Source organism: Lepidochelys olivacea (assembly GCF_965140295.1).
Source record: "Lepidochelys olivacea isolate rLepOli2 genome assembly, chromosome: 14".
In the NCBI taxonomy this organism is placed as follows: domain Eukaryota; kingdom Metazoa; phylum Chordata; order Testudines; family Cheloniidae; genus Lepidochelys; species Lepidochelys olivacea.
This window is the reverse complement of record NC_140424.1, coordinates 7,858,790-7,885,358: the sequence shown is the minus strand read 5'-3', so window position 1 is coordinate 7,885,358 and position 26,569 is coordinate 7,858,790. Positions and strand designations below refer to the sequence as shown.

At 42.9% G+C, this 26,569-nt stretch overlaps 1 protein-coding gene across 1 annotated transcript in view; it reads right to left on the bottom strand.

The window, feature by feature from the left end:
* CACNG4 (calcium voltage-gated channel auxiliary subunit gamma 4) overlaps positions 1-26,569 on the bottom strand; it is a 62,759-nt gene that overhangs the window by 18,967 nt on the left and 17,223 nt on the right. The gene's annotated exons all lie outside the window — the stretch shown is intronic.

Genomic DNA, 26,569 nt, shown 5'->3' with positions numbered 1-26,569 from the left:
GTGGTGGGGCTGCGTGCTCCGGCGGGGCTGCGCGGCAGCTTGTCTGGCTCCGGCCGGGCTGTGTGGCTGCCAGACATTGCTGCTCTGAGCGGCATGGTAAGGGGGTTGGGGCCGGGGGGTTGGATAAGGGGCAGAGGGTGCCGGTTGGCAATCAGGAAACAAAGTGCTGGAGGGAGTTGGATGGGTTGGGGATTTTGAGGGGAGCAGTCAGGGGGCGGGAAGTGGGAGGGGATGAATAGGGGGTGGGGGCCAGGCTGTTTGGGGAGGCACAGCCTTCCCTACCCGGCCCTCCATACAGTTTTGCAACCCCGATGTGGCCCTTGGGCCAAAAAGTTTGCCCACCCCTGTTCTAGGATATGGCTGTGGATTTACTTTACTCATAATAAGGATTTTCTAGAAAAGAATGACTCAGCCAGGGGATTTCTGCTGTGCTCTTTGGCTCTCAACTGCAGGTCTTGCTACTACACAGTTCGTTGAATTCATTCCCAGGATAAAGTGGCACGGCTACTTTATTTGTGATAACTGCTCGGGAATATTCTCTATAATTCATTTCAGTGGCTCTAAACAACAGCTAAGTAGCATATCCTGTGTGTGTAAATGACCCACCTGAATTGTCTGCAAGATGAATCACAGCAGTTCAGTTGTGAATTAATATCTGCTAAGCATATTTTGCAGTACTGCCCTTTGTTCGCTCTAGGCTGGTTTGCTGCTCTTTTATGGCTCTTAAATGAGGCAATCTGTCCAAAATATAGTTTTTAACCATCTCAAAAGCTTATTTTTACAGCAGTTCATTAAATGAAAGTGACTCTTTCTCAACACAACATACTCTCTGAGCATGTGAAATTGGGGTGGTTATTTCTTTGAGATGCTTGGCTGTGTCCAGATGCCAATTTCCCTATTCAGACATAATTTTTCCTCCCATTCATTTTTTTAAAAGCGATGTGTAGGAGAGGAATGTTTTGTTTTAAGTCAACATTTTCCAAACGTTGTGACTCCCGACACAGTTAATGAAGCATTGCCCCTTGTTGCAAACAGGAAATAACTCTAGTATCACAGAGAGTATGATGTGGTAAGTATTCATAAATGCTGGCTTTTTAATGGCAACAGCTGTATGGCGGACTATGTAATTCAGGAGATTCACAATGAGTTATGGAGCTGTTCACCGCTCAGTAAGGAAGTCAAACGCAGCCCAAATTGTTATAATCTGTCAGCTGTTTTTTTTGCTTATGTGCAGCCACCTGGTGATCTCAGTTTTGTTCCTGAAAGACCAGTGTCTCGATAACAAATCCTGATTTTTCAGATGATGCCATTTTTGGTAGTGTGAACAGAGAAGCCAAGAACTGGATGGATATCAAGACTTGGATTTCGATCTCATCCTTAGAGGGGCGTCCTTTCATGTAGGGGTTTAAACACATTGACAGGGTAAGATGGGGAAATATTGCACTGCTGCTACCCATGCTATTCCTGTCCCATGGATAGAGCCTTTCATTTTCCAGGGCCGTGCATCTGGAACATTTCAACACCAATAAATTCACATGAAAGAATACAAACAGGTAGGTACACATGATGAAGCTACACAAGTCAGACATTTCTAGAATACATCTAGATTTCAAATCCCCTTCCAACTTTCACGGGTGTTGGGATCTGGGGTTTCCCTTTGACAACTTATAGAAGGAATAGGCAGCTGTGACATTTGAAACTGAATCAAAGTCTGGATTCCAAAACTTCTCTCCCAATAAGTTTGTTGCAGTTCAGATCAAGTATTTGGGTTCCGACTCTTGTCTAACATCTGGTATTTCATGGGTAGTAACAGCAACAGGCTAGATACATTTTGTAAGCTCAGTGGGAGCTTACAAAAATCTCTGCATGGCTCAACCTCACTGTCAAGAACTCCCGTGATATATTGGTTATCACCCAAATTGTTGTTGTTTTTTGGCCACATAAACTGCAGTAGGCTACAGTAACAAAGTTTGTGGCAGAACTGACCCAAAAAATGCAACCAACATTTTTTCGTAGGACTAAACTTTGAAATCAGACTGGTGCAAAATTCAGAGCAGTTCACATGGAGGCTGTAGAAAAATGGTCAGCCAGGAAATTGTGGTGAGCATAACAGCATCTCTTTGCTTATTAGCACAGCTGCAGAGTCTTCTCTTTGCTTGAACCAATCAAAACAAAAATAAAGTAACTAAGGACTGTACCAAAACTGAGTTTGAACAAAACATGAAGCACTTCCCACAACAAGTGGTAATGGCCTACAGAAAGTACAAAAGCTGTGAAATGTAGAAGAAGACAGAGGATTCCAGTACAATGTCTAATATCTGTACCCTAGAGTACAGAGTGGGGACAGATGTGGGGACCTGCATGAAAGACCCCCTAAGCTTATTTTTACCAGCTTAGGTTAAAAACTTCCCCAAGGTACAAACTTTGCCTTGTCCTTGAACTGTATGCTGCCACCACCAAGCGTGTTAAACAAAGAACAGGGAAAGAGCCCATTTGGAGACGTCTTCCCCCAAAATATCCCCCAAAGCCCTACACCCCTTTTCCTGGGGAAGGCTTGATAAAAATCCTCACCAATTTTTACAGGTGAACACCTACCCAAACCCTTGGATCTTAAGAACAATGAAAAATCAATCAGGTTCTTAAAAGAAGAATTTTAATTAAAGAAAAGATAAAAGAATCACCTCTGTAAAATCAGGATGGTAAGTACCTTACAGGGTAATCAGATTAAAAACACAGAGAATCCCTCTAGGAAAAACCTTAAGTTACAAAAACAGGAATATACATTCCGTTCAGCACAGCGTATTTTACCAGCCTTTCAACAAAAGGAAATCTAATGCATTTCTAGCTAGATTACTTACTAACTTAACAGAAGTTGCTGAGACTGCATTCCCGATCTGTTCCTGGCAAAAGCATCACACAGCCAGACCCTTTGTTGTCGTCCCCCCAAGCTTTGAAAGTATCTTGTCTCCTCATTGGTCATTTTGGTCAGGTGCCAGTGAGGCTATCTTAGCTTCTTTTACAGGTGAAAGGGTTCTGCCTCTGTCCAAGAGGGATTTTATAGCACTGTATACAGAAAGGTGGTTACCATTCCCTTTATTTTTATGACAGTCATACAGTTATCCATCTCTTCCAACCTGAGTATTTGACTAGCTTAGCAATCATGGCACTGGTATTGTTCTGGGCTTTCTAGTTAAAGGCATGCCTGAGCAGTGATGTTCAGTTCCAGATCTGAACTTTCCAAAGGAAGGAAGAGCATACAGATTCAAGCTTCCAATTCAGGCCCATAAGAGAGACTAGACTGACCAGTTATCTTCTGACCTAGATCTGAACTTTCCCAAAATCCTGGATACCAGGGATAAAGACGGTGCTGCTTTGCTGCCATTGGAATTCGGGTTTCAAGGATTCTTTTCCTCCCTGTATTTTCTTGACCATGTGTTGCAGCACCCACAGCCTTATCTAGATTACCTTTAATCATCCTAGTCATTCACCATGCTCTGTTCTTGTCAGTAATAACATTCCCTAATGATTTATAAAAGCATTTCCAGCGCAATACTGGAAGGTGGAGTCCTTAAATATTTGAGCGTACTAGTCAAGGCTGTCCATGCTTTTGCTACCTCCCTTCCTCCCCCCCAATCCCGGAAACTATACGCCAGGGGATGGTTCCATGCTGTTAGTGTTTTGTTGTCATTTAACGTACACTTCCACCATGCAAGAGGCTGGCACCATTACAGCAGAGGGCATTTAGTGCAGGGTTTTTGTGTCAATAGCACTTTTGTGCCTTTCTGCTCCAAGCACGTGTTTAGAGAAGGAGATGTTCATAGCAGCGGGAGGAGAGATGGTTCTGGCTGGTCCCCCATCCCTCTTCATTAACATTCTGTGCTTGCACTGCAAGGGTGCTGCTCCATTTGCAGGGTCCTCCTTCAGCCTCCCCATTTTCCCTTATTGATGAGATTACCAAGTTAAGCATCAATTTAGACACCGCAGACAAAAATCGTTATTGTCCTCTCCAAGGATGCCAGTTTTTTATCACACACTTTGAGCAAGCTACCCCCTGCAGTGCCAACCCAACACTATCCTACATCAACCAGGCTGTAGTATGTTGTGCCTCAAATCTCTACAAGTAATAGTGTAAAGTGAAGTATCAGGGGGTAGCCGTGTTAGTCTGTATCCACAAAAACAACAAGGAGTCCGGTGGCACCTTAAAGACTAACAGATTTATTTGGGCATCAGCTTTCATGGGTAAAAACCCCAGTTCTTCAGATGCATGGAGTGAAAATTACAGATGCAGACATAATATACTGGCACATGAAAAAAAGGGAGGTACCTCACAAGTGGAGAACCAGTGTTAACAGGGTCAATTCGATCAGGGTGGATGTAGTCCACTCCCAACAATAGATGAGGAGGTGTAAAGTGAGGGGAGTTTGGAGAGGGGACAGTTGAGTGGGGAAGAGCTAAGGCTGCAGTGCATGATGTGTAGCAGACCCTAACTGTGACACTAGCAAAGTGTGTGCCTGTGGATGGAGGAGAACAGGGCATGCGCTCTCAGGTGGTTTAGCTTTGCCTTTACTGGGGTTTGAGTCAGGTGTGATATGTGTGTAGCAATGCTAACTGCTTCACAACAATGTGTTTTGTGTAGTCACAGCACGAATGCAATGTGCTCCGGCTATGTTGCTTGCTCATTTGCTTTAATTAGCCCATATTCTATCCTACACCTGTACAAAGGGTAACAAAAACCAGAAAATGTGATGACATCAATGAGCCGATGCACAATTTGCTTTTACCAAAGCAGCCTTCATTTTCAACTTAAATATAATTTATTTTTAGGTAAATATTAAAAAACAGTGGCACATCCTAGCTATCACCCAATTGTCTGATTTCTTACAGGTATCACACCAGAAATGGATCTTGAGGCGGGATCTGAAGGTGGGTCGAGAGTTGGGTTTATTTCAGGGAGAGGCTGCACTCCAGGCACAAGGACCGTAATTTGCACGGGGATGGGCAATGGACGAAGGCTGCCCTGTTGTTCCCCTTGCTGTATCGGTTTTGAGGTTAAACCATGGACGGCAATTTCCAGGGCTGACCAACAGCCAAATTTTACAGCTAAAACCTGACTGTTTAATAGGCACATCTTCTGAAATCATCAGTCGAGAGGGTTGATTCGAGGGTAACATTGCAAACAACAGGAAAAGAAGGGTAGCAATTATAACTGAAAAGCTACAGGAGCGCAATGTCCATCTAACAAATACCACACATTTTTATTACTATTTTTTAAATAAAATACTTTTGCATTTCTAATTTGAGGAAAGGAAAAAATACATCCAGTAACAGAGAGACACCCAGGATAGCTAGACCATATCTGGGGAGAATGGCAATTGTTACATTTTTTTTAAATTTTTTTATTTCTTACATCGTTCTCATGCCTGGAAAGTTCTGAAATATTTTGCAGTGTGGCTTGCAAACTAAGGAGATTGTGTACATCAGAAATTGCTGACTCTCTCTGCAAAGTTTAGAATTGGTGAGCCTGGCTGTGCTCTGCATTCATTACTCTGGTTTTACACTGGCAAAACTATACCAACCTCAGTACAGTTTCACCAGCAGAAACCACAGTGCAGAATAAGATCCACAAAATTTACTTTTTTTCTCTTTCCCCTTTCTCTTCTGCTACCCCTTTTTGACTTGAATGATTTGCCATTATTCAGGGTCCTGTGGTTTCTTCTCGTTAGGAATAGAAATTGATGGTGGAGCCAAGTATTTCTTTGATGCAATCCTGTATGTTTACAAAGCATATACAAAGTCCTGTTTCCCTGAATGCAGCAGGAATTAAACAGTAGGAAACAATTTCTATGCCACCTTTCCAGACAGCACCTAGCTCAAATTCACTCTCTTAGCATTTTCTCAGGGTCATGCTACCATTACTTCTGTGACTGTGTCTGATGCTTCCTTGCTGCTTCTCTGAGTCTGTTTCTTTAGTCTTTTCTCCTGCTTCTCTCACAGACATATACGGCTCCATCAAATAAAACCCCGTGAAATCCCTCTTCCCATGCAGTTTGGATACCTGAGTGGCCTCACACACGTGCCTATATTTTGGGTAAAGATTCCCATTATTTCAGCTGGTTCCATAAAGGAGTTTAATGGCTTCTTAAATTAAGGGTGGTAGTTACATCCCTCGGTTTCAGCTAGGTTTTACCCAAGCCATACTCAAACTATCAAATGGCCAGTTCAGAAGGGACTTGATGCTCCTAAGACATTCTGGTTCAGAATCTGTTACATGTTCCTTATGTTCACGTCTGGGGTTTTGCTATTTCCAGCTGCCCACTCTGCTTATAAAGAAATAGAATTTTTTTGACTTGTCACTTTCTACATTAATTTGTCCATAGGTCGATTGTTTATCTCCTGCTGTTCTCAAAGAATTTCATGGGCTTTTATTTAAGTGCCTCAAACAAGTATAGATTTTGTGAGCCTTTGCCAAAAGATGTTTAATGCTGTCATTATAAAGGAAATCATGCCCACAGATGCAGGTGGTGTGCAGAACATGCCAGGTGTGAATTGGCCATCTCACACTGGCTTCATTGTTAGGGAGGGGGAAGCTAGTGGAGAAAGAAACCTTGGGAGGTAAAATACACATTTATTGGGTCTTTCGGCTTTGAAAGCTGCTTGGTAGTTGAACAATCTTTGTGATGCTCAAAGACCCAAAGTCCAGCTTCCTTCTGAAAGTCACTGACAGTGGCTGAGGCAGATGCTGCATGACACCCTTGTGAGTCCTGACAGTTTGGCCACATCCTGGTTTGCATTTGCTTCATCTTAAAGATCAGTTTTATGAATTGCACTGTTGATGCACAGAGCCTTAAGTCACATCTTTTGTAATAGCGGCCACAATTGAGGAACCCACTCAAGCGCTGAATTGGGGCAATGTTCTGTAGTGGAAGTGGGTGGGGGGAAAAGGGGGAACAATGGTATCACAGGTATTGCAAGATCCAGGAGTTGTTTCCTTACGTAATAGAACCTCACACTTGGACTTGGACGTTGGATTAATTCTAATCCATTCCTGTTTCCCAAAAATCTAACATGGGGCCAGATTCTTCTATAAGGACTCTGCTACTCGTGTTGAATAGTCTCTTGCTGCTCATTGGAATGAATAACTTATGGGGTCAGGTACCTCTCAGATTGTCAGCACAATGTGGCCCATCACGATTTAGGGGCTCACTGATGCTCTCTCCTTGATGCTCTGTCCAGCAAACAGCATGTGCCCTAACTTGTAATGAAAAGATCTTTAGAAAAAAAGATGGTATTGCAACTTCTAAGTATATTTTTCTATGAATGAAGAGTAAGGCGGTGGCTCTCTGCTGCTCTCATCACAACCTGAACTTTTGACATCATGACAAGGATAACTTTAACCTCACACTGGCTGTTAGAAAAGCACCGTGTCAGAGATCATAAGCTAGAGGACTTTTGTTCTCTTCACTGGGGTGACTCGATCAGTTTTTCTCATAAGCTACCCTTGTGTCTATTTAATATTTCATCACATCTGAGAGAAGGAAAATTCATTGTCTCTGTCCAGCATCTCCTTGTCCTAAAATTCTCATGTACTCACCCTACCCTCTCTTCACAAGTACAGTGCTAACTAATCCTTTACATCTAGCCTTCTGCACTCTGACTGTAATCATCAAGCCCTCTGCTGACTCCAGGCAGATTTTGCGCCTTCTTTCAAAGGGTTTTAAGTCAGTTCTGGCTCCTCTTCCTCTCTACAGTCATTGAAGTCTCCTCAGAGCCTGGATAACCTCTACCTCTGACGGTTTCATCTCCTGTCTCTGTCTCTCTTTCCATAACTCTGAGAATTCATCTAATTTTTTAATAGTAAGGAATTACCTGCTTAATTAGAGTCTATAGGCCATATTCTGCTCTCACTGACCCTGGAGCAGATCTGAGTTTACCCCGAGGTAACCTGAGATCAGAATCTGGCTCTGTGCATTCTCCGTTCTCTTATTGTGCTTCTCCGAAAAGGAAATCCTTGTTTTAAAATGTCAGCATTAATGCACTGAATTTGCCTCCACTGTTTTCCTCAGCAGTTGTCAGCTCTAACAAACTCTTTGGGCTCTTCTTTTCAACCATCTCCTGTTGTCTGGTGGGACAAATAAATCGCCTTTTCCGGTCTCTGATTTTCTTATCTTCTGCAGTGATAAGACCCCCCCGCCCGATGGATCCTTTCTAATGCTCAGTGCAATGTCTCCCTCTCACTGATACAAGCTGAATAACTACTAGTGGCCGCTGAGTCCTGCTCTTGCTTTCTTTTTATTCTTTTTTTTTAAATATAGCCCTTTTAACACCTGGCCATGACTCTGGCCATACTGGCCTCCTTGCAGCTGGATGAAATATGCTGCAGGGTGGTTTTGCTCCACATCCAAGCTGCAGCTGTGATCTTCTTTAGACCTACACAGCTTCAAATTAGCCGATGCTGGCAGAGGAGGATTACGGTCTGTTTTTAAACAGGGTTATGTTCTTAGCTGCCTCCATTTCCTACAAGTCTGGCAACGGCATGTTCAATTCTAGGAACACTTCTCAGGTTATCCAGTCACTCCACATGCTCAGTACAACCACCTTGATCCCCCCAATTAACCTTAGCTCTGTTTAGTAATTCTCTTCTCTCCCTAGAGTGCTGAGTACCTGGAACACAGCTGGGGGCCACCTTCCAAACACCCCCTTGTGGCCAGAGGCCCCTCTACAGCACTTTTGCCTCTTTCCTCCTCTTCATGGTCCTTTAAGAACTCAGTTCAAAGGTCGTTCAAACCATCCCCTCTTAGGGTTCAATTTATTGAGTTCCCAGATGCATACTGACCCTCTAGGTCCCAGCCCCAGTTCAGTGACTCTCTCCTGATAATCCAAAAATAGAACATCGACTCTCAGTCTTCATCCCAGTTTCAGCTGGATACAGACCCACCCAAACAGCTGGGCACAGTCTTGAGGGGCTGTCTGTCTTTCTGCTTCCCAGCTCCTCCTGCCGGGAGTTTGTCGTTTTCCACAGTCTTTCCAGCTGGGCCTTTGCAGTCTCTCACCGGCTTGCACAAGGTATTTTCCAGGCTTCGCTCCTGAAGAGTTTTCCTCACTCTCTCCTGCTTCTTGAGCCCCCCTCACTGATTCTGGCACTGCAGGAGACTCCTGGCTCCCAACAATGTCTATGGACCTAGCTACAGGTTTCTGGACTTCTTCACGTCGCTGCAACTTCCGGCTCCTTTTGTACTGGAATCACCTGATTCCTCTCAGGTGGGGCTCAAGCTGTAATCAGGGTTGGCTTAGCCCTAAGCCCTCCAACCCATGAGGCAGCTCATCGTGTCATAGTACCAGAGTCCTTATTTATCATGCATTGTCTATGGGGGAAGGACATGCGTTTTGCTCACCATTCTTAAGAGCTTCTGCTTTCACTAACCTCATCCACTGTACGACATTGTCTAGTCTTATTTCCCTTTGCAGTTTCCCCTTTGGTATCCTTCCATAAGCTCTATCCTCTTTCTTTGCTTGGAACCTAAATAGTTAAAGTGTTCTCCTCCACCCCCCTCACCCCCCGCTAATGGCACTAACTAGGCATTGCTATGATACTTATATTAATAGTTTTCCATAATAGTCTTAGCATGCAGCGTGGCTGGAGCACCACATTTCTGAAGTGACCTATTTGGTGTCTTGAGTGTGTGACTTTTGCAGCCATAAATAGCAAGAGGCTCAGTAGTAGTTTGGGAAGCTGGAACTTCTTGTCCTCTGCCACACCCTTTTCTCTTCAAATGCTCTTTAATTTCACAAGGTTGGAATCTATCATCATCGCTGATCTCCAGCAAACGTTATTGAATATTCACGTCATCCTACGCAAAGTTCTCCAGCCATCTCGGAGAACTACTGCCTTACTCCAGGCACTGATGTCTCCTGGGATATGGTGCAGATGTTGCTCTCTGCATTGAATATTAATATTTTTTCTCATCAGGCAAATGTCAAATTTCATACTAACTGGGGCCACATGGTAGCTCTAGAAATAATAGCTTGCAGGCACCAATGAGGACAGCATCTTCAATCAAATATCCCGCATCATCCTGACTTCATTCATGCTGGAATAAACCCAGAATACGTCCAAGGACATCAGTGCTACTCTCTGTTTATATTAGGGTTGAATGGATTGTATCCACCTAGACGTCAAATACATTTTCATCCAGAACAAAAGCCAATTCTTTCTCATTTCTCTTTCCTGGCCTCTGCATATGACAACATACACCAGGAAGTCTCTTTCAGGGCAGAGGATAGGCTGCTGCTAGTCTGTCAATCATTAGAGGGGCCTGAAATGTCAGTTTTGTCTGTTACAACTTTGAGATCAGATAGTCATCCTGTTTGATGTAGCATTCATAATCGCAGAGTGACAACCCATATTTATTTTCACATTGTCAAACAGTGCTTTTCCCCACTGCTAGCATTACTAGGATTGAGTTTCCCTTAAGGGCGAGTTAGTTTGGTTTAATCCATCTAGTTTCCTATAGTCTAGATTCTTATCAATTCTTCCTCATTAACATGGTGATCAACCAAGACTTGAGGGGACTCTCTTTTGTGAGCACAGCACAATTCTAAAGTCTACATCCTGGTCCGTCAATTCCTCAGGAGAAAAGATAAAGGAATGGACATTTACGTCCTTCCAAATTCCCTCGTTAATTTATACTTTGACATTAATGTGAGCATATACAAGGCATGAGTGCTGCTTTCTGAAGTGAAGTAAATATACTCAGCATACTGTTAAGGCCAGATTCCCTTGATCTTCTGTTGTCTCACTTTTCCATACACGTTCTTAAGATGCTGCCAACTCCCCACTAGCTCTTCCTTCTTGTAGAGCCTCTTGGAACTACAAAATCTCTGTACTTAGAGCTGCTGAATTTCCTTCATCCACCTTGGTAGGAGAGTTGTGATTTGTAACTTGAACAAGCTAGCTTTGTAAATGGTAAGAACCAACACACTGTGGCAATCTTTGAGGATGATTAGATCAGCTTCTCAAGTGTGTATCTGGCATATAACAGACCAAACAAAAAAACAAGAGTCCAGATCTAAATGTCGTGGCTTAGACCCATCTCCAATTCTTCCTGGGCACCTAGACTTTCTTCACTGTTCATGTGGCTTGTTACATTACATCACCAACCTAACTTTTTCTTGAAGGGAGGCTGTTATGCAAGGAAATGTTCACTTCCAGTGAGCCAGCAGGATTTGGACTGGGAGCAGTCAACACCCTTTGACCCCTTCACAGTCCAGCATCCTAGGTTGCTTTCTGACTTTCATACTCACCTAGCACTTTTTCCATAAAAGCCTACAAAGGCTGGTGGGATACATTTCCACAGTACATGTTGGTGACATGCGTTAATGGTATGGTTACTGGAAAGTAGAAAGAGTAGCTCACATTAATGCTACCACTTGTGAGATCTCATGATGAATCAGAAATGTACATGTCATCATAGTACTTATTTCCTAGCATAGACCTGATTATTCAGTCTGCTACAATAGCAAAGAACATCTTTACCTTGACAGATAGTACAGAAATTATGGCAAAGGAAAGCATTGCCTTGACACTTTAAAGGGAAATTGTTCTAAATTACCCTCTATTGTTTGACTCCTTTTCTTTTGTTAAACACATCCTTCTTGGATCCAATCCGCTCAATTCCCAGGGCAGAGGCCACTGTACATCAAAGCTTTTCTTCATGACATCTGAAGGGATAGCATCAGAATTCCTGTGGCACTGGGCTAAAAGCACAGGGCATGACACTTCTATCACTTGCCTTGGTGTAAAGCAGGAATAACTCAACTGAAATCTATGGAATTACAACAGTGTAAATCTTGAGTAGGCAAGAGAGGAATCAGTCCTGTTTGTAAAGTGAGGTGGTTTCCAGGAGTAAGAACTATTTGTATGAGTAAGCTCCAGTGCTTACGTTGTGCACAGGTAAGAATCAGAACACAATACAAATGTATACAATAGAAAATAGTTGATTTCAGGAACTCCTGTAATTGCACGGGAACGATTGTAATGACTGGCTAGTGACATCACAGCTCAGAGCCATAAAGACAACAATCCCCAATATAAGGTTACAAGCCTTTTTATTGATACCATAAAAACTTTCGAAGGAAAAGTGTTACATTTGGGAAGGTGTGATGCACAAGCGCATTAATCAACTGATTAGGAATGCATGGGGTATTTTGACTCTGCTGCCATCATGTAAAATTTCCGTATGTCTCTTCAATCTGTGGTTATCCATCACCAAACTTTGTCTCTTTGATGACACTTTTTTAAAAAAATTGGATATTAAAGAAGTAATAAGGAAACATCACTCCATAAATCTTTTTAATTGTAGGGAATGCCTACAATATATCTGGCTCTACAATATAGCAACCTTGATCTGGGTCCTTATTCATTTCAGAGCAAATATGTTTTCCTCATCTCTATGCCAAATTATTGAGAGTTATACATAGAAGCAATCTCCAGAGATTGATCACGCACAATCAGTGATGCAGGACCGAAGCAAGACAAATGACTACAAGGGATCCAAAGGTTAGGAGAAGGAGATGCGACCAGCTGCTTCAGGTCCAGACCTTGATGATGGCTGCATTTCAGAGAACCTGAGCCAAAGGTTTCAAGCCCACCACAGAGCTGCATTAGCACAAAGGGTAGGCCACCGAGACAGACCATGCAATCCCCCTGAGGAAACTGTATTATACAGTTGGACACCCAAAGATGATGCCTAACCTTTGAAACATAGTTGGGATGCAGTTAGAAAGACCAGGATCTAGAGTGAAAAATAAAGGGATCAGAAATGCTCTTGAAAATTAAATGCAACCTGGGAAGAAAATATAAAGAAAGCAGGTCTGAAGGATATGCAAAGTCATGACCCTATTGCAGGGGTTCTCAAACTTCATTGCACTGTGACCCCCTTCTGACAACAAAAATTACTACATGACCCCAGGAGGGGGGACTGAAGCCGGAGCCCACCCAAGCCCCACAACCCCAGGTGTGTGTGTGGGGGGGGGGGCAAAACCAAAGCCTGAGCCCCACCGCCCCAGGCGGGGGAGCAAAGCCTAAAGCCAAACCTGAGCCCCGCTGTGATGGGTAGCTCCCCACTCCAGGGGATATATTGGAGTCCTGATATATTGGAGTCCCACTGAGCCCACCCATTCCACCAGCTTGGGCTCCCTAACCCTATCCTGCTGTGCCAGGCCCTCAAGCCCTCTCCAGCACACACATTCTGCAGCTGGGTGTGTCCCTACCTATGTGTAAAATAGACACTGAGATCAGCTCTGTGTGGGATGACTCAGCTCAGGGATTGCTCAGCACTCAAGTGCACACCTCCTTTGGGATACAAACCCAAAATTATATTGTCTTGTGCTGCATAGAGATCTACACAGCGCAAGCTCATGAAATCCACCCCCTCCCTCAGTGTGGAGGAAGATATGCACATCTTTCCCCACCCCCCCCCGCACCATTATGAGTTACACTAACTGGTTTTAGAATGAACAAAAAACAAGTTTATTAACTACAAAAGGTAGATTTTAAGTGATTATAAGGGATAGCAAACAGATCAAAGCAGATTACTGAGCAAATAAAATAAAACACACAAACTAAGCTTATTTACACTAAATTAATTGGTTAATAGTAGCAAATTCTCACCCTAAATCTTGTTTTGTGCAGGTTGCAGAGTTTCTTGAAGGTAAACTGTACTGCTTGTTGCTTATATCTCTAGGTAATCCTTTCCCAGGCTAAACCTTTCTTGCCACACACCCCTCCCCCTGCAGCTTAGTTCCTTTGTTTCTTCAGGTGTTCTCAGCAGTCTTCCTTCTTGGGTCGAGAGGCAGTGGAGAAGAACCTAGATTAACTCACTCCCCAGCCTTAAATAGGATTTGCATATGGCAGGAAACCTTTGTTTCCCAGTTTGACCCCCAACCCTTCCTAGTGGAAAAATACCAGCAGTCCAAGATGGTGTTCAGTACTAGGTGACATGCTCACATGACCCTGCACTGTCAAAGCAGCATCCCAGGAAAGGTCTCAGGAAGGAGGGAGATTAGTATCTTCAAAGTCCTATTGTTCTCCCTAATGGCGCATTCCAGTATGATTGCATACTGTCTGGTGGGCGTTCCCCAGGTGAAAACACAGTTGTAATTGTTACATGGTCAACATTCCTAACTTCAGATACAGAAATAAAATTTTTATTAAGAGGATGTTAAAAAAAGTGAACGGTACAGAGTTTAAGCATAGAAATTTCTGGTTATCAGGGAATAATGTACAGATTATCAAGGGGTGTGAAGTTTGGTTTAAAATCGGGTGCGGTAAGGAATACATAATCTGGAATATCTCTGATTGGGTGATACATGCATATGTAACCCACACACCTCTTGGGCATGGTGTTCTGTCCCATATGGTGGCACCGAGACCACTTAGAGAGAGAGATAAAATGAGTCCGCTGTACAGCCTTAGCTAACAGCCAATTGGCTCTTAGCTCATGCTGTAGAAGCTCATGCACTAAATTCTAGAGGTCCCTGGTTTGATACTGGGGTCTATCAGTGTTACACATACAAATTGGATAATTACATTCAGTAAATCATAACCTCTCCAATGATACCTCTCATTCCCCATCTTGCATAAAACATATCTTAGTTATGCCATATTCATATCAGAGGCATATCTCTATGAAGAATATGGGGGTGTAGCATCACCCTTGGGCTTCAGCTTCAGCCCTTGGTGGTGGGGCTCAGGCTCCAGCATCATCCCCAGGTCCCAGCAAGTCTAACACCAGCCCTGGCGACCCCATTAAAATGGGGTCTCGACCCACTTTGGAGTCCCAACCCACAGTTTGAGAACGGCTGCCCTATTGCATCACGGGGTTATTGTTGATTTAATGATAGTTAATTATTATTAGTAGTATATACAGGGCTTGAAATAACTGGTACAAGCCAGCTCCATAACAAAGTCAGATGTCTCCTCTCCATATTACTTGTCTAAGTGGAGGTGGCGGGGTAGAGATGGGGTACCACCTGTTGGCACTCAGAGATGGACTGAAAACAAGGGCCCAGCTACCTACCATGGTGCTGATTGCCATAGAGATCTATAAAAAGAAAAGGAGGACTTGTGGCACCTTAGACACTAACCAATTTATTTGAGCATGAGCTTTCGTGAGCTACAGCTCACTTCATCGGATGCATACCGTGGAAACTGCAGCAGACTTTATATACACACAGAGAATATGAAACAATACCTCCTCCCACCCCACTGTCCTGCTGGTAATAGCTTATCTAAAGTGATCATCAAGTTGGGCCATTTCCAGCACAAATCCAGGTTTTCTGGGGTGGGAGGAGGTATTGTTTCATATTCTCTGTGTGTATATAAAGTCTGCTGCAGTTTCCACGGTATGCATCCGATGAAGTGAGCTGTAGCTCACGAAAGCTCATGCTCAAATAAATTGGTTAGTCTCTAAGGTGCCACAAGTCCTCCTTTTCTTTTTGCGAATACAGACTAACACGGCTGTTACTCTGAAACCTGTCATAGAGATCTATGAGCAGCAAGAAAGGGAGGCAGCAGGGAGTGGCTGTGGGCAAAATTGCCAGAGGGGCCGGGGGAGGGGCGCTTCTTGTGAAGCTGTGGAGAAAATGCAGGAGAATGGAGCTGCAAAGATACAGCTTGGGAGGAGGAATGGGCAAGTAAAGGAGAAGGAGGAAGGGGAGGAAGAAACTAAAGAGAGGTGTGATTAAGGAGGAAGAGATAAGACCTCAGGGGGAGAAAGGAAGGAGGAGGTGGCTGTGGGGAGGAAGGGAGCTGTGGAAGAAAGTAGGAGGGAGGAAGCTAAGGAGAGCTCAGAAAAATGAGGAGATGTTTGGGAGGATGGGCTGCAGGAGAGGAGAGAGATTGACAGTTTGGCAGGGCTTTGGGAGATGGAGGATCAGATGGCTACCCTAGGTCTTTTTATGGGAAGTGGTCTTTGTTTTCCTTGAGTCTGAATCCCTTTTCAGCTATGTGTGTGTGCATACACGTCTCCACTGTTCCTTAACAATCACTGTTTGGCATAGATATGCTGATATAGTGACACGAATCAAAAAGGGTATACGTGTATGTATACAGTGGCTGGCTAATGATAATTAAAAGCTTACAACTGAAACATTTAATCCCCAATTGACTAAAAATTTTAAAACTAACAAGTGAAACAGCAATAATCAAAATGTAGACAAATCACAAACAAGATCAGTTTTAATGAACAGGAACAGAGGAGAACTCATCTGAGTCCTGGAACTGAAATTTTCTATTGTCTAAGGAAAGCTAGACATAAAAATGAGAGACAGCACAAGGCAGTGTTTGCTCTTTTAGCTTTAATTATTCATTAGATGTGTTTTCCTTTCTGCTGAGATTCAGAACAACACACTTTGGCAGGCTGCTCTTCAGTTTACAGAAGCTGTAACTTCTCTGTTACACCAGCTAATAAACACAACTGAATATAACTGTCTGGTTATATTTGCAGAAGTAGCCCTAGGAAAAGTGGTTAATGAATCGGAAATGATTTAATCAATGTTATTCACTCCCAAGAATGCAAAGCATGGAATGCAAATCTGCATTGCACTAAAGCACAGGTGCATAAATATTTTATTGATAAGAGGTCTGAGTTCACGTTCTCACATCTGTTTTTAGTTCAGAATCACTTCTGCTCTGAAATGCCTCAATCTCACAGAGGAAGGAATGATGGTGGTGGTAGTGGCTTGATAGAGTTCTTACAACACAATACCCACCTATTGAAGTGAAGAAACAGACTGACAGAGCCCGAAGAGTACCCAGAAGTTACCTACTACAGGACAGGCCCAACAAAGAAAATAACAGAAAGCCACTAGCCATCACCTTTAGCCCCCAACTAAAACCTCTCCATCGCATCATCAAGGATCTACAACCTATCTTGAAGGACGACCCATCACTCTCACAGATCTTGGGAGACAGGCCAATCCTTGCTTACAGACAGCCCCCCAACCTGAAGCAAATACTCACCAGCAACCACACACCACACAACAGAACCACTAATCCAGGAACCTATCCTTGCAACAAAGCCCGTTGCCAACTGTGTCCACATATCTATTCAGGGGGACACCATCATAGGGTCTAATCACATAAGCCACACTATCAGAGGCTCGTTCACCTGCACATCTACCAATATGATATATGCCATCATGTGCCAGCAATGCCCCTCTGCCATGTACATTGGCCAAACTGGACAGTCTCTACATAAAAGAATAAATGGACACAAATCAGACGTCAAGAATTATAACATTCAAAAACCAGTCAGAGAACACGTCAATCTCTTTCGTCACTCGATTACAGACCTAAAAGTGGCAATTCTTCAACAAAAAGACTTCAAAAACAGACTCCAACGAGAGACTGCTGAATTGGAATTAATTTGCAATCTGGATACAATTAATTTAGGCTTGAATAGAGACTGGGAGTGGATGGGTCATTACACAAAGTAAAACTATTTCCCCATGTTTATTCCCTGCCTTCCCCCCCAACCCACCCCACTGTTCCTCAGACGTTCTTGTCAACTGCTGGAAATGGCCCACCTTGATTATCACTACAAAAGGTTCCCCCATCCCCCCTCCCTGCTCTCCTGCTAGTAATAGGTCACCTTACCTGATCACTCTCATTACAATGTGTATGGTAACACCCATTGTTTCATGTTCTCTGTGTATATAAATCTCCCCACTGCATTTTCCACTGAATGCATCTGATGAAGTGAGCTGTAGCTCACGAAAGCTTATGCTCTAATAAATTTGTTAGTCTCTAAGGTGCCACAAGTACTCCTTTTCTTTTTGCGGATACAGACTAACACGGCTGCTACTCTGAAACTTCCAAGGTGGACACTGTATTCCAAAATAAAAGTGACCTTCTAATAGCATAGTTTATACCAATATAGCTATAGAAGTGTAATCATACTGCTATAGTTTTGCTGGTCAATTTCCCTGTGTAGCCAAGGTCTAAGTCACTTAAGTGCTTTTCAAAATCCCACCCCGGGTGAGTTTTCCTCCAGGATGCAGGGGCATTGCTGACACAGCTGTAACTTACAACTCCCTAAGCCAAGTTGTCTGCGTTTGTCCCCATATCTCTCTAATACATCCAATTATATAGTAATTCGTAGTTTCTTCTCTAAAGTCATGACTGTTTTAGTATTGCCAACTCCAAGCATTCAGATATCAAGAGCCAGATCCCCTCAAATTTTGTGAGATTGTCTTAAAAATGAGCTATTAAAAACAGCATAATGAGTGGTCTTTTTATTTGTCTTCTGGTTTTTGAGCTCTGGGGGTCACTTTTTAAGCTTTAACCAGAGAGTATGAAGGCTAGAAACTTTTTTTTTTTTAAATTGAGATCACATGATTTAAGGAGCTGTAAACTGGCCCCTGCAGACCTGGGGATAGGGTCGGAAATATTGCAGACAATTCTTCTTTTGCTCTGAAAAATGTAATAAACATGTTCCCACAGAGTGACTGAGGAGCCTGTATATAATGTAATGGGCTAGACAGTAACTTGAGGCACAGTCCTGAATGAGACGTGGTGTCTAAGGTGCTCCATTCCAGGAGAAGACTCTAGAGGCATTGTGACTCAGACACACCTTTGAATCACAATTCTTCCCTTGCTCCCAGGGGATAGTAATGGCCTACACCAGGAGCAAATTATGGCCTTCCTTGCTCTGGCTCAGCTATACTTGGCCAGTGAGTGGGATGTGTGGATTCGTAGCTCAGACCATTCCATGCCCACCTGCTCCAGGGGAGGGGAGTAAGTGTGCATACATGCCTGCTTACATCTACATACCCAGACCTAAGGTCTGGGTAGTTGGAGCAGGAGTGTAAGACGAGCCCTTATTTGCTTGCATGGGCATGCAGGCCAAGTCACAGTCTAGTCTTATGTAAATATGTTCTGAGTCTGACTCATATTGCTATTTCTGAGTCAGTCCATAAAGACTAGAAATATTGCATGGGTGTTAAAATTTTGCTTGAAGTTAGATTTGAAAGCCTCAAAATATATAAGGTTTGCTGTGTTTAATATCAAACTTGGATTTGATAAGTTCATTTACATCTGTTAATGCAAAATCAGGCCCTGATCCTGTGAACCCTTTATTCACACAAATAGTTCCACTTCTATAGTTGATGGAAATACTTGCATAAGCGTTTGCAGGATCTGGCCCTTAAATTGGACTAGAGTAAATCTTGCACCAGATATTGAAATGCATAGAATTTCTTAAACCAAGGCTAAACCAGAAAACATCCTTCCTTTAGAGATTTTTGAAAGCTATTCCTAGATGTAGAATTAATTTATTTGCCAACATGAACTGTGGCTTTGGAAATCTAAAAGTCCGTCTGACTAGCATGCTTAAGTAGGATACATTGTGAGCAAATGTGTTAAAGGAAATGCTTTGTCAGCTGTATTGTCTTGTTTGTGTAAATTGTGTTCTATTTTTAGAGGAGTCAAAATAATTTTTTTTTAAATCTCATATTTTATATTTTGTGAAACAAGGGACAGGAGTGATGGGAACTTCTGAAATGATAAAGATATGAATTTATTTCACAGCCACCACTTGGGTTTTAAATTAGTTTTATTTTTCTTTTATTTCATGTTCCTGACAAGTCAGGGTTAGCTGTTATCTGTTTATATCTGTGTATATAAGGAAATCTTGAGAGGCAAACTCTGCTCTCAGTTATGCTGGGTGTAATTCAAAGTAACTCCATGGACTTCAAAGCAGTTACTCTGGATTTACACCAGGGTAACAGATCCGAATATAGCCCTGACTCTCTCAACTTACTATGGGCTTGTGAATTATGCCTATTTGAGAACACAATTGGGCCACTTTAACTCATAAGTTGTTGCATTTGAAAAGTTTGTTTTAGAGCGCAATGTTTACATATGGTGAAACCCAGGGATCAGAGGAACTGCGTCCTGAAACCATTTGTATTGTGCTTATACCAAAGTACCTGACCAGTACATCTATTCATGGGATTCATGTTCAGTAGGACTAAGGGTTTGACACAGTAGTCTGATCTTGTTCCCATTGACCCTGTTTCCAATGACAATTTTGCCACTGACTTCCAAGAAAGTGCGATGAACCAATGAGTCGGGAGCCGAAGTGTGAATTACAGTACATATATACTGAAGAAATGGTGTTATACCCACAAAAGCTTGTGCCCAAATAAATCTGTTAGTCTTTAAGGTGCCACCAGATTCCTTGTTGTTTTTGTGGATACAGACCAACATGGCTACCCCCTGATACGTGAGTACATATATAGTCTCTGATCCTGCAAATGCACAAGTCAGTAACTTTATGCAAATAAGTGATCCACTGAGGAGGATCTACAGCAAACTCGGGAGTTTGCAGATTATAGGGTCAGGTCAACAAGTGTGGATCCAAAATGACTCTACTGAAATCTGAATTAAATGGAGGTAATTGAGATGAGAATGTGGCCCAGAGCCAATAATGTAAGAATAGGATACTGATATTCCAAAGCACAATGAAGCGAAGGTTGAAAAGACATTCTTAATCATGCATTTCCATGCTTTTGTGGGCTCAGTTCAATGCTTTAATATCAAATGGATGTCTGGTTTCCTGGACATTTGTGTAATATTTAAAGCAAGGAAAAGAAAATGAATAAAAGGCAAAGTGTACAAGAGCTGATCATGACAAACCCATCGTGTTCTCCTTATGACACATGACAGACCTAGGTCTTCATAAATCTGGTCACTGGGAGTCAATCTGAACCATTTCTGTGGCGATGGATCACAAACATGAAAGATGCAGATCAACAGTTTCTAGGGGATGGCAGCATCTCAGTGGATCAACAATTGTGGCTTTTTCCATGTTGATGGGTGGGACTGATACCTTCGATTTTGTGCTAAAATTCATTATACAATCTTCGTTAAAAACAGGCCCTACCTGACTGGGAGCAAAGCAGTATTAACTACAAACATGTTTGTTGCTGATATAGTTCTAGTATGGTTTCTCTTTTCGTTGGAGGCAATTTTCAAGCCTTTGGCATTTACTAACCATGAAAATCGGAGATTCACCTGGACCAAACTCCCAGGTCTGCTACCTCCCTGCACGTTGGTGAAGTTAGGACCTGGATCCAAATATCAAAGATGGACCATTGCTCCATAATGGGTTGAACCAATTCCAAGGTGCTCAGACTAAGGATTTGGGGCCGTAGGAATTGGAATCTAAATGTCTAAATTGAGGCTGCTCTGTTCTGGAAATAGGCATTTATAACGGAAAGGCCATTGGTCCTTGAGTCTGTTTATACTGCCATATTATATAATAGGGAAATAGAAGTCCTAGTACATCAGTATTGTACAGTAAATTTACCTTGGGTGCAGCTCCAGTTACTTCCAATTTACTGGGTTGAATTTGCCAGGGGGCATTTAAGTGACTGGCGTTAGAGGTGCAGAAGAAAACCTGAGCTTTGTTCACTGCATCCAGCTCTTCAAATGCAAACTAGCTAGTCAATGTCTGCATGCAGCCACACAGGAGAGTAGCAACAAGGAGCTGCTCCAAACGTCCCTATGAGAGACTGAAAATGTTTGTTTCCAAACGTTATTTTTGAAAATAGTTTCGAGTAAACAAGGCTCCATTTAAACTGCTAAATGGAGCATCTGCTGAACTAAACGAACTGATGACAGCACGTGAAAAGAAACATACATCAAGTGTACACTTCAGATACGTATTGAGTGCCTGTCTCCAAAAGAGAGCAAATTAACAACATTTCCTGCTCACAAGCATTGAATAAAAATCACTTTCACGATATAAGAAAAGCCCCAATAAAAGCAAAACGAGTAAAGCTAAGCTGTACCTTTCCCTCCCCCTATCTTTTCTCATGGGGGAGAATGCTTCTCTTTAGTTCAGTTGACAATTTTTCACTCTGTGCTTTCTTTTGCTGTGAGAAATGTTAGTGATGCCAAGCCTAGATGGCTTTTGTCTGGCGCAAACAATGTCTACTGAGTAGTATATTTAAAAAAAATAGCAGCTAACTAAAGCTATTAGTTCTACAGAGGAACCAGTAGAAAGGGCAGTTGAAAGTACTTTTAAAAAAATGGATCATTTGGTGCATTCCCAGGGCAAAATGTGTGCCTTTCCAAAGTACCTTTTGAACCAAAGAGACAGAAAAAGCCATTCCTAATAAGGATGCTATGGGAGTATTTAGGGAGGAAGATAAACTCCATCCTAGGGAGGGAACCAGCCTGAATTTCTCCTTCTTTTGAACACGCTGAACTCGACTCACCTCAGTAGCATATTTCAGTAAGTGCTTCGCTTATTGCCCTACTTCTCCCATACACAAAACACTCATCAACTTCAGTGGGGATTTTGCTTGCATAAGGAGTTACAGAATCAGGCCCTAAAGATGTTAGCAGGGAGGTGGCAGGCAAAAGCATAGAGGAAAGGGTTGGATTCAACCTATTAGGACAAGGACAACCTCCTCACCAACAGGCCTTCACTTTACAGTACCGTACAGAAGGGGGGAGTTTTGCTGTTGAGTTCAGTGGGAGCACACCTGGACCTTTACAAAATGATCTGCCCATGCTGGACCTTCCTGAAGACCCTTCTTGTCAATGGGAATAACACCCTTACCAAACTTGCCAGTTCTTTATAGTACTCTGGACTATGGAGACTGTTTCTTCTTTACTATCTTTCGTGTTTCGTAAGGGAAATTAGATAAAGCTCCAGCCTCTGGGCTAGTCAGTCTCCAATAGTCAACCCATAAGCTCTTTGTTGTATAGTGGAAGTCAGAATCAAAGCACATCCTGGGCAGCCATCTCAGAAACCACAGCATCAGAAACACAGATACATCCCAATATGATTACAAATGAGCCAAAATGCTGTCCTTACTCAAGCAATGCTCCCATTGAACAAGCTTGAGCCAGCATCTTTACTCATTTCAGACTTAGGCAAACTCCTGAATCAATGCTGGAGTAAAGACTGAGCAAACAGCAAAGCCTCCAGGCTTTGTCCCTGTGTGATTAGTGTAAACTGTAGTCTGCATCTAAAATAATAAGTGAGGAATGGGCAGAGAAGATGAAATGCAACATCCCGTATAAGACACACAGTTCCTGATGTGATTTCAAACAGAAAACTTCAGAAGTCAGACCTCTTGCTATTGATTACACATTACTTTTGTGATGTCACCTCTTTGGTCAGCTTGTATTTCAGCATTTTTCCCCCCTGATAATGTGAACCACAATTATCTAAATGAACAGCTTCAGTTCTAACACCCCGGTGAACTGACATAGCATATCAACAGAACGGGGCCTTTAATCCCTTTGGCCTGAAAAGAAGCACAGTACACAGTATTGAGAACATTTCCTCCATGGCAACAAGACTGGTGTTCCAAGAATTAGATTTCCACAATGCCCTTGGGCCTCGCTTTGACGTCGTCATAGTTCCACAGCACAACCCCCCTGCCCTCCCCCTCACACACACGAGGCTAGCATAAATAGAGTACATAATATCAACCAATACAGAAAAAGGCTACTTGGTAGTTAATTTATTAAAAAACATATTATTAAAATCACTTTACCAAAGCAGCATTCCAAACTGTAGCTGAAATAATGCTTGTGAATGGAAAGCAAAAACACATTCCACCATTCAAACTTGTTTAATCTGCCTTTGAAATGGGTTTTTTAGCCCAGCTGCTGAGCATTAGTATGGTAACGCATTTGTCCAAATCTGTTCTCGGTGTAATTCCACTAGAGTCAATGGAGTTAAACTACAGATCATTTGGTCCTTTTAAGCAAAGTGTAGTTTTCTCCCTAGATCGTTATTGAATGCAACTGAGAGAGATCCCTGCCGCTGTCAGGAAGGCATGCTGAAGTGGTCATCATATCTCAGGTGAATAACAAGAATGAAAACCAGAGGCTCTGCAGTTTTACAACTTAAAAGAAGTCCCCCAAGGCTCTCAGCCACACCACTCATCACTAACTGACCCAAACCTGGCAGCACGACTATTTTGAGTTCAAATCTTCCTGTTTGACAAGCAATGTACTGCTGCTTTTACATTACCAGAGATCTGCCTGTAGGAACTGCTTAAAGATACCAATACTTGCTGTGCCTACCTCCCCAGGCTATTGGAAGGCATAAGTACAGACACATCTGCAAAGTATGGTAAGAGCCTTTGATAGCAAACACTTGTAAAAGTACAATAGAAGGAAGGATGGCCTTGTGGTCACAGCACTGAATGGGGACTAAGGAGCTGTGGATTTGGTTCCTTGATTCTGCCACAGCTTGCGTTATGTTGGGCAAGTGACTTAGGGGCAGATTTTTAAATGGATTCAGGGGCCTAAAATTGGAGATAGGTACTTAGTGGTAGTTTCAAAAGTCCCTAGGTACCTAACTCCCATTGATGTGGGCTAAGGGGATGTTTAACTGCCATGGAGACATTGGCTGCAGCCCCAGTTCTGGGACCCTCCTAACTTGCCTGGGCTCCAGCCTGAGCCTGAACACCGACACTGCAATTAAACAGCCCCTTAGCCCAGCCCCATGAGCCCGAGTCAGCTGGCACAGGCAGCCACAGGTTTCCAGTTGCAGTGTCAACACACCCTCAGAGGCTACAGAGCCTGGGAAGCTTACATATAGCTACCAGCTAGCTGCTCTAAACTGGGAGTCTCTCAGTTAAAGACAGAGTGGAGCAGCATTTGGTGAGGTGAATTATTGCCTGACCTAGCTTGGCTTAGGGGGAGAAGATTGAGCCCTATAGAGTTACAGCCTTATAGAGATCCAGCGTATGGATATTTTATTTGCTGATCCCCATCCCTGTATCACTTTAGATATAGGCTATGGACATATGTTTCACCAGCAACTGAGAGGACCGGTCAGCTATTAACCCAAGGGCTGGACTGCGGGTAGCTGGGAACTTCCCCAGGGTTTGTTTGTCGGCAGAGATGCTGCCATTTCTCAAGCTCTGAAGGGTCCAGGTGACACACACTACAGACAATGATCACGCTATAAAGATGGAGATATCAACCCTGAGAGAAGATCAGAGGGGAATGTGTTTTGGTGTTGGAGGCTAAAGTATAGAAAATGTTATGTTGAAACCTTGCATTTGAATGTCTCTAAAGAAAACAAAAGCAGGAAGGTCTGTATAAATGTACACCAGTGGATTTACTGTTTAATAGCTTTTGTTTAAAAGTTATTCCCAGTATTCCAAATACTACTTACAGTATTTTATACTACTTACAACGTGTTTTTTGTGCATTTAGTTTTACTAGGAAAGTGTATGGTGCTCGCTCTCTGAAACTGACAGGGAACTATTCCCATCCATTTACCAGGGTTTTATATACAACAGCCCTGAGGTTTAACTCTGTGTAATGCTGTTGGAAATGTCCTGAAAAGACTGAACTCCAGCCTGTGCTTCAGCAAAGAGTTAAATTGCGGTGCAGGAAGAAGGGGAGTGTAAAGTCATACCCAATATTGCTGGCACACCCTCTCTCCCCGTGGCATTCGTTGGGAAACAAATCAGAACATTATCTTGTGTATTGCTCTGAATTAAAAGGCTACATAAACATGTTGCAAACAAGTGACCCGTTATTTCTGGTTTTATCAAGAACCGGGAAGAAATAGTAACTGCTTACAAATGGATCTAGCATGATTATATCAACTTGATTGCTGGACTTTGCACGGTAGCAGATGACTGACACAATAGTTATAATGTACAGACCTTTCTACATTAAACTTTGGGTCTCTAAATAATATCTTGTCATTTATCTTTCTAAATATGTTGTCTTTGATACAAGCAAGAATAGAGGACTAGATGCCAGTCATTTACAATATCCTACTGAAGTTAAACAATGAAAAAACGGTAAGTAGAGGTGGGCCTGAACCAAAATCCTGGATCAAAGCACAAAATCAGTGTCACAGTTCAAGTCAACTGAACCTGTACTTCCCCTTTGTGGCCCAGCAAAGGGCACCCAACCCTCAGGCTTCCAGCTCCCCAGCCATTGCCTTTTTTGGGTGGAGACACGTGACCCCTTCCCTTCTGACTGGGGTATTTCGAGGCTGCACAGTTCCCTACCTTCTTCACTGTGCATTTCCCAGCACAGACAGGTTGCCAAGGACACCTCTTGGCTTCCTCTTCAGAGATGGTTAACAGGTGTAAATGCTCCAGTCATAAGTACTACACAACACTTTACTTATCAGGTGAAAAAGCATGGCAGAGAAAACATATTAAAAACAATGAAAGAACCTACACGCACGCTAAAGAGCTCACCAGAGTCCACCCCAAGCCTAACATGGGCTCTGGCAGGACCAGGGCTTCAACCCCCCACCCAAGGGGCATTCCTTCTGGTTACCAAGGCCATGGCTACACGTACAGCACCGCAGTGGCTGTGCGGCTGCAGCACATTTGGTGAAGATGCTCTCTGCCGACTGGAGAGAGCTCTGCAGTTGGCATAATTAAATCACCTCCACAAATGGCAGAAGCTACGTTGGCGAGAGGAGCTCTCCCACTGACATAGCGCTGTCCACACCCTGCTGAGCAACATGAGTTGGACCCACATAGGCTGTAGTGTAGACAC